Source organism: Zingiber officinale, chromosome 1A, assembly GCF_018446385.1.
Source record: "Zingiber officinale cultivar Zhangliang chromosome 1A, Zo_v1.1, whole genome shotgun sequence".
NCBI lineage: Eukaryota > Viridiplantae > Streptophyta > Magnoliopsida > Zingiberales > Zingiberaceae > Zingiber > Zingiber officinale.
This window is the reverse complement of record NC_055987.1, coordinates 161439712-161448754: the sequence shown is the minus strand read 5'-3', so window position 1 is coordinate 161448754 and position 9043 is coordinate 161439712.

The following is a 9043-nucleotide window of genomic DNA, read 5'->3' as shown; positions in this document are numbered from 1 at the left end:
GAGACGAACCTAAGTTGGAGTCTTCTCTCGATGACGAGGAAATAGGGAAAAAGAAAAGGACCATCCGCTGCTACCACTGCGACAAAGAAGGGCACGTCAAGGACAACTGCCCCAAGCTAAAGAACAAAGACAAGGATAAAGGTAAGAAGTATATCCAAAAGCATAAGGCCCTAAAGGCGACGTGAGACGATACGTCGTCCGAATTAGAAGTCGAGGCATTCTCCGGGCTTGCATTAATGGCGAGTCATCAAGACGACGACTGCGATTCAAGCTATTCTGAAATGAGCATCGAGAGCATCAATGAAGGGGGAGCTACGTCGGAAGAAAGCAGCACTTCAGGGGGAGACACGGACAACAAGATCGACAAGGTAAGTCAGGTACGATCTCTTTCTCCCGATAAACTCTTTAAATTTGTTAAATTATTAACAAAAGATTGCTGCAAATTAGAAAAAGAAAATAAAAGTTTAAAAGTAATACTAGCTAAATCTTGCCCTCTAGAAGATTATGACAAATCAAAATTAGAAAATGAAAAATTGAAATCAGAAAATGAAAATCTGAAAATTCAAATAAATAACTTGAAAAATCGTGCATGCTCATCTAATACAAATTTTAGAAAATACAACAATTTAAATTGGTATTTTCGATATCATAAAGGACATATTAGAAATATTTCATAGAAATATGTTCCTAAGAAATTTTTAGTCAATCCAATAGGCTGGAACCTATATTGGGTTCCAAAGTCCTATCTGACTTGAACTTGAATTAATCAGATTTAGAGCTTTCAGCGAGAAAATTAGACATTAAAATTTCTTTATGAGGCTTTGTCTAAGGAAGTGATTGTTGCTCCAATAACCAAGAAGGCCTAGTGTCTTGCCACGACCTGGAAGCTAAAATATTGAAATAAAATGTTTAAGTAACTTTATGATAAAAACATTAAGGTGAAAATTTAATAATGCTTTAAAAAATGCTTTAAACATTTTTTAAAATTTTTAAAATTTTAAAACTTACTTAAAAGTGGTATCAGAGCCAAGGTGCTTCAGGAGGACTAACCGTCAATCGAAGTAAAAATAATGGTCGGACCAAGTATCTACCCGCCGAAATTCGAAGGGGATTTCGCTACCTGGAAAAAGAAAATGCAGGCTATTCAACCCCCCCCCCCCCTTCTAGCCGGCCGCCGCGTCCAACAGTAATATTATGTCTAGGGGGAAGTAGCATCAAAATTAAATTTTTTATCTTTTTGCACTTTCATTGCAAAATTTAATTTACTTTTAATTTATGCTAGTTACCCTAACTTAACTTGGATTGTTCACATCAAAAAGGGGGAGATTATTGGAATACCAAGGTTGTTTTGATGTGATCAACAAGTTAAGTTAGGTCCTGTGGTGTTTTAACCATGTGTCTAAGTGTGCAGAAACTTAGGAGCATAGGAAGTCGAGCGGAAAACGTGTCTAGCGAGAAGGACAACATGGGGAGAAAGTCGACGGGCTCGGTGCGTCCGAGGGATGAGGTGCCGCGGAAGAATACCCCAGCGGACGAGAACGAAGCGTGCGCTGGTTCTGAGGGACGGCAAGCCGGAGCGAAAGATTGCTCGAGGAGCGAAAGATGCAGCTAACGAGAAGGTCGGCACGGGAGAGAGCCGACGGGCTCGGTGCGTTCGAGGGACGAAGAGCTGCAAATAAGTACGTTGGTGGACGAGAAGGAAACACGCGGCGTTTCCGAGGGACGAGAAGTCGTGACGGAAGGCTACTTGAGAAGGTCGGAAGTTGGGTTCAGGTGAGCCCTATTCCGGATGGCCGAGATCACCTAAGCAAGGGGAGCCATAGCGGAAGACCCAAACTGAGGTGAGCTGAACCGGAGTAGAGGGCCCGGACCAGAAAAAGTCAACTCTGTTGACTTTCCTAGTCCAGGCGCTAGGACCAGTCCAGAGCGCTCGAAACCCTTCCCGGCGCTCGGACCTGGATGATTATCCAGATCACGGTCAACGCGATCTACGCGAGTAGGGATAAAATTTTATCCCCTCCCAGGCGCCTGAAACCCTTCCAAGCGCCCCGATCAAGGCTATAAATATAACCTTGGTCCAAGAAGCTGAAACAAACAAGCAATTAGCATTTTCAACACTTGTGCGCTCCATTTGTAGTTTAGCTTCTTTATTTTATATGCTTAAATGATGTAAGAGGCTTCTCCGCCTGAAGGAGATAGTTAGTGCGCTTCAACTTCCTTAGATTAACAACCTCCCCGGTTATAACCAAGTAAAACCCCTTTGCCTCTTCTTTACTGTTTTATTTGTTTACTTTATTTATGCAAGTGTTTATTTGAAAGATCGAGAAGGGTTGTTTTTTATTTTTTCGGGCTATTCAACCCCCCTTCTAGCCAGCCAACACGGTCAAACAGAATGGAGTGCTTCTTGGTAAGCAAAAATATTGACTACTTGCTAATATTAAAAAGGGCTTCTCGGGACTCAGAGTTGAATAAAAAAGTAACTGAGTCAATTTGTACTATTTTACCTAACAATATTTTATGCAGATTAAAAATGTTCGGGAATGCATACGAGCTTTGGACTCTATTGATCAAGCTTCACAAGGAGCCATTGAAGCTAGAGGAGCAAGTCAAAAGTGAATCCAGACTCGAGTCAAACCTAACAGAGAAGACTACAGAATTAGAAGTTGTGCTTAAGGTTAATAATATTTACCAAAATACCTGTGTTAGTAGTAGTTTAAAAAATATGCATGTTAATTTAGATATTTCTGAAAATGTACATGAAAATAGTGTATTTGGCCATACTTCCAAATATACCCCTAGAATATTATCCGATAAAATAAATCTAATTAATTTAGAAATTTTAAAAATAATTAATAACCCTAAAACTTCAAATGATGACCAAATCAAAACAGACAAAATCAACATATTTCTTAACATAATATTTAATAATATAGATAAAATTGTACATATGTCTTAACATAATATTTAATAATATAGATAAAATTGTACATATGTCTTAACACAATATTTAATAATATAGATAAAATCAATTTGAGTAACTCTACCCATAAGAAAAATTCAACTAATAATACTAAAAATACAACTTGACACAAAAATAATTCAAACAAATTAACAAATTTAGGAAAGTTAAATATTAATCTTAAAAATTTAAATTTAAACTTAAATAAATCTGAAATTTTAAATAATAATAATGACAAAGTCAATATTGATCTAGATAAAATTAATAAAATTTTTAATAAAATATTTATTAATCTAAATAATGTCAAGATAAATTCAATCCAAAACCAAGACAAGTTAATTAATAAAAATTTAAATCTGAAAGATAATTCAATTAATTTAAAAATTTTGAAATTAAAAATTAATAAAAACTTAAATAATCTTTTAAACAAAGATAACCAGTTTTAAATTTTTTAAATTAAAAATTAATAAAAACTTAAATAATCTTTTAAACAAAGATAACCAGTTTTAAATTTTTTAAGTTTTAAAAATTCAAAATTAATAAAAAGTTAAATATTATAGATGATCTTTTAAGAAAGATAATTTAATCAACTTAATTAATTCAAATTTAAAAAATTTAAATTAAAAATTAAGATTAAACTTAAAAATTAAGATTAAACTTAAAAATTAAATAAAAATTAAAATATTAATTAGACCTTAAGATTAATTAAACTTAATAGACCCAAGAATATATTAAGTAGAGGCTTCAAATTAGTTAGCACCTAAAAAATTCAGTAAACTTATCCGAATGGATAATTATGACAAGTCTAAAAAAGGATAAAAGTTTAACTTGATCAACGGTAGTGATGAAGTTTTGGATGATAATAAGTTAGCAAAACTCTGCCTATGCATGTCTAGGAAGATATGACTTCGACCTGGTGCATTTGACTTAGTGGAACTAACTGAATCTACCCCTTATGAATCCTAACTGGTTAGACCAAAATTTTGTATATAGTTCAGTAGATAGGATTATTTGAAAATTTTCGAAGGTGTAGTTACTCTAATAATGTCCAGGTGACTGACCACAGCTTAAAGTTTCTCCAAAGAATATCTGTTTGTTGAGCCCAAAGCAAAATTTTAATCTAACACAAAGTTCAACCAAACCCTGAAATTCAACTTAACTCATTTTACAAAATTATAGGATTCCCTAATTAAAAACATATATCGGGTGAGATAACTAAGGATTAAATTAAATTAAATTAAATTAAATTAAAATAAATTAATTTAAAATAAATCAAATTAAAATAGAATAAAATAAATCAAATTAAAATTAAATAATAAAAAGGGGTTAAAATCAAAGTTAAATTAAACATATGTTAATTAATGTATTATTCTTTTAAAAATTATTTTAAAAATCTTTAAAAAAATATTTAAAAAATATTTTAAAAAATTGTTTTAAAAATTGTTTTAAAAATCTTTTAAAAATTATTTTAAAAACATTTAAAAAATATTTTAGAAATTATTTTAAAAAATCTTTTAAATTTTATTTTTAAAAATCCTTTAAAAATTATTTTAAAAATCTTTTAAAAATTTATTTTAAAAATCCTTTAAAAATTATTTTAAAAAATCATTTAAAAATTATTTTAAAATATTTTAAAAATCCTTTAAAAATTATTTTAAAAATTTATTTAAAAAATTATTTTGAAAATCCTTTTAAAAATAATTTTAAAAATGTGTTTAAAAATCCTTTAAAAATTTATTTTAAAAATTATTTAAAACTTAGACACTTACTTAAAACTAATACTCTAGTTTATCAATCAATTAATATAAAATTTAAGTTGATAAGTGAATTAAGAGTTAATCAATAGACTCTTATTAAGTTAATAACAAATTATTACATTTAACTTGAAACCTAATGAATTACATCTAAGGTTAATTTTTGATGATTAATTTAAATAATCTTATCAAACAAACATAAATGAATAATTATAATAAATTTGTAGAAATACTAATGAAAATAATATATGTTGGGACCTTGACATCTGCTAGAGGGGGGAGGGGGTGAATAGCGTCTCACCCAAAACATCGCTTCTTACAATGATTAGTACGCACAGCGGAATACAAAAAAAATTACTAACAATAGAAAGCAAACCTAACACGTTGATTTAACGTGGTTCGGAGATAAAGCTCCTACTCCATGGCTGTCCGTAAGATGGACGATCCCGATCCGTCGATGGATGATTCCTCGGAGAACTTCCGGCTAGCTCACGTAACTCCTTGTGGGTGGAGAAACCTTGCCACAACCTCGTACAAGCACGCTAGATCACTTGGGCACTTGGAGACTCTAATTAGGGTTAACCACCACTAATTTCGTCAACTTTGGCCAAACACCCCGAGCTCTATTACACCTACTATTTTCCTCGCTACTAGTCGATTGGTATAACCATCAGTTGACTGATCCTATGTGAAATTTGACCGTTACAAGCCAACGGTCAGCTACCAATTGATTGATAAAAACAACAGTCAGTTGCTACAGTACTGCTATAATAACACTACAGTACTATTACAGTAACACTACAGTAAAACACTAATCCTAGGATTTAACCCTCGAGTACATTCACTCAGCACTCGTCCTCGCTCGACCAACCTAAACCTAGCTTCTAGCCTTCCCCATCAACCTTGCGTCCCTCGGATGTCTCCCCATTCACGTCTTGCCTTCTAGAGCTTCCACCGGCCTTGTCATTATTGTCGGGTCTTTTTTTGCCAAGAGGTCGTGCCTCCAGGACTTCATCCATTGCCAAATCACACTTGGACTTATGTTGCCAAGACTACATGCTTGGATTTACACCGCCAAGACTCATCCTTGGACTTTCCTCCTTCGCCAAGATCACACTTGGGCTTTCCTTGTTGTACCTGTATCCTGCACACTCACAATGTATATCAAATACAACAATAAACCTAACTTAAATCTTTGTCCAAACATCAAAACCTAGAGTACCGAGATTGCTCCAATAATATATTCGCTGAATATAAGTGTTACTAATACTAAATTCCCTAAACACTTAGATAGAACTTCTTATAGTTAACAAAGATAATCAAAATGTCCTAAAGCCTTGAAATTTAACATACTCAAACTCTAGTACAAATTAAGGGGGAGTGTTAAATTAAAGGAGAGTCTTAACTTAAGAGTAAGAAAGTTAATTATTACCTTAAGGGTACGAATTAAGTTAATTTTTTTCTTAAAATTATTTTGACAATCCTTCTGAAAAAATTTTTCTTCAAACGTACTTTCAAACTTTTGAAATATTTACTTAGAAAGTTTTGAAAAAGGATTTTTAGAATATTTTGAAAAATTATTTTTATTAGAAAAACATTTACCTAAAAATTTATGAAACTATTTTTCTTACTTTGAAATTTTCTTTTAATTACTTTGAAAATATTTCTTCAATAAATCTTTCTTTAAAAAGTACTTTGAAAGTTTGTCTTAAAAAGTCATTTCATTAAAAGTACTTTGGAATTTTTTTAAGAAAATTCTTCTTTATAATTACTATAAAAATTTTAGAAAATTTTTCTTTGAAATTATCTTTAAAAAATATATATATATATATTTTTAATTTTAACATTTGAAAATTATTTGCAAAAATCTCTTTTCAAAGTTATAACTGTTATTCAAATGAACTTGGTATCCAAAATATTTTCTTAAAAACATTTATTCCTCCCTAAAATGAACTTGAGTTTTTACCTTTGTAAAGTTTTATTTGAAAACATTGCTTGCAAAAGTAGTTGGTTTTTCAAACCTTGCTTCAAAAAATCCTTGAAATACTTGATATAATTGTTTGAAACTTGCTTGAAGAACAAAGTTTACAAAATCCTACTTACTAAACCTTTATTTATTTAATTATGCTTTATTCATTCTTTTTTATGTATGCCAAAGCAGGAGGATAGTGAATTAGGTTAGAAAATCAACTCACTTTAAACATTTCATGCTTAATACTTATCTGTATTTATTTTTTTAAACTTTAACCCAGGTTGTCATTACATCAAAAAGGGAAAATTGTTAGTGCAGGTTGCACTAATAATCTAGTTTTGATGTATGACAAATAGGTTAAAGTTAGATGTGATGTTTATCTAATTACTTTACCAAGTGTGCAGGAATTGATGAGTCCAAACGATCGGACACCAGGCTGAAATCTAGCTAGGTCCGCGGGACCGGATAGCTAGTACGAAGTCCAGATAGGTCGACGGGCCGACCGGATATATGGCAAGAAATTCAGCTAGATCAACAGACCGACCTGATAGTTGGTACAAACTCCAGATAGGTCGATGGGCTGACCAGATATCTAGCAAGAAGTCCAGTTAGGTCAACGGACCAACTAGATAGTTGGCCTAAAGTCTAGACATGTCGACGGGCTGACCCGATGTCTGACAAGTTGGTAAGTTAAGGTAAGTCACTAGAGGAGAGTGACCTTGTGAGGGCGCGTCTCAATTGAGGGATAATAGATGCCGGTCCAATTTAGGTCTATTTGAGATTCCTAAACTGAGACATTGACTAGTTCCTGGTCCTAGGAGGACAAAGCTAATTACTACTCTTTATTAATAATTATTATTGTCCTAATACTTGTGTTGTAGGTTATTTGGACTAACATTATTTTGCAAGACAAAGAAGAAAATTTGCCTTCGAATGAACAGTGTCCGAAGGTGCCTTCAAGCAGTGAAGGCGCCTTCGTACTGTTCATAGAAGACACCTTTCATGACTATGGAAGGCGTGTTCCACAGGATAAATTTTGGACGCGGTCTCAGATAAGTACCAGGTTGAAGGCACCTTCAGCAGCTATGGAAGGTACCTTTCAAGCCCTATTTAAGACAATCTCGAGAAGGCTTTGAGAGTACACTGATATACGAGCTACTACGCATCCGTTTGAGCTTCCGACTGCTCCAGGCTTCTACTATGACTTTGCTACAAAGCTACTATATTCGACGACTATTCCGAGGACTTCTGATCATAGCCGGTAGACCGACAAAGACATAAGAACGCTCCCATTTTGATCCTTAAATGTCGATAACGAATTTTGTTTGTGTACTTAATTTCTACAAAAGGACAAGTGTAGTGTGTTGTACTTGTTCTAATCTTTTTGTACTTGATTCCCTCTTCCAGAGGTAATGGAAGAGGTTTTTAGTGGCTTACCCATTGGTAGGTTTGCGGGACCTGGGTCTTGGAGTAGGAGTCACCGAAGGCTCCGAACCATGTAAATCTACTATATTTTCTTATGATTTTTGTTTTCGCTTTCTTATATACTTTCCGCTGTGTTCGCACTCGCGATTTTAAAAATGAGAAAACAAAATTTTGAAAAACCACGTGATTCACCCTCCCCCCCCCCCCTCTTATGTGTGTATCAATCCAACAGTTCCTAAATTTTGGAATGAAAAACTAGAAATTCGTTACAAATTTTGCAACAAATATCATATTCATTGCTGATTTTGCACGAAAAAATATATTTGTCATAAATTTTCCTACTACCAAAAATTCGATTTTCGCTACGAAAATCAAAATTCGTTGCAAATTTGCAACAAAAATCAAAATTCATCTCAATTTGCAACGAAAATAAGAATTCATCTCAAATTTACAATGAATTTAGAATTCATCATAGATTTGCAACAAATTCAGAATTCATCACAAATTTACAACGAATTCAGAATTCATTGTAAATTGCAATGAATTTTGATTTTTTTTGCAAAGTTTTGATAAAACAGTATATTACGATAGATTTGCAACAAAACTATTTCATCATAAATTTGTCGCAAAAGTAAAAAAATTTACCTGCAAATTTTTTATTTTAGCATTTACCATATATATAAATTATAATGAATACAACAAAACTGAAAACTGAATTGCCATACGAATACAACAAAAATGAATACAAACACAACAATAACATAAACCAAACATATTTGTCGTTAACAATATATCCAAACATGTTCCATATATCCAAATGCAACTAACTAACACTATGTTTCATCAACCAAGTTTCAATACAACTTACAACTAACTAAGTTACAATAGTAACAATACAATAACAAAAATAAATACAACCAAGTTACAACAAAA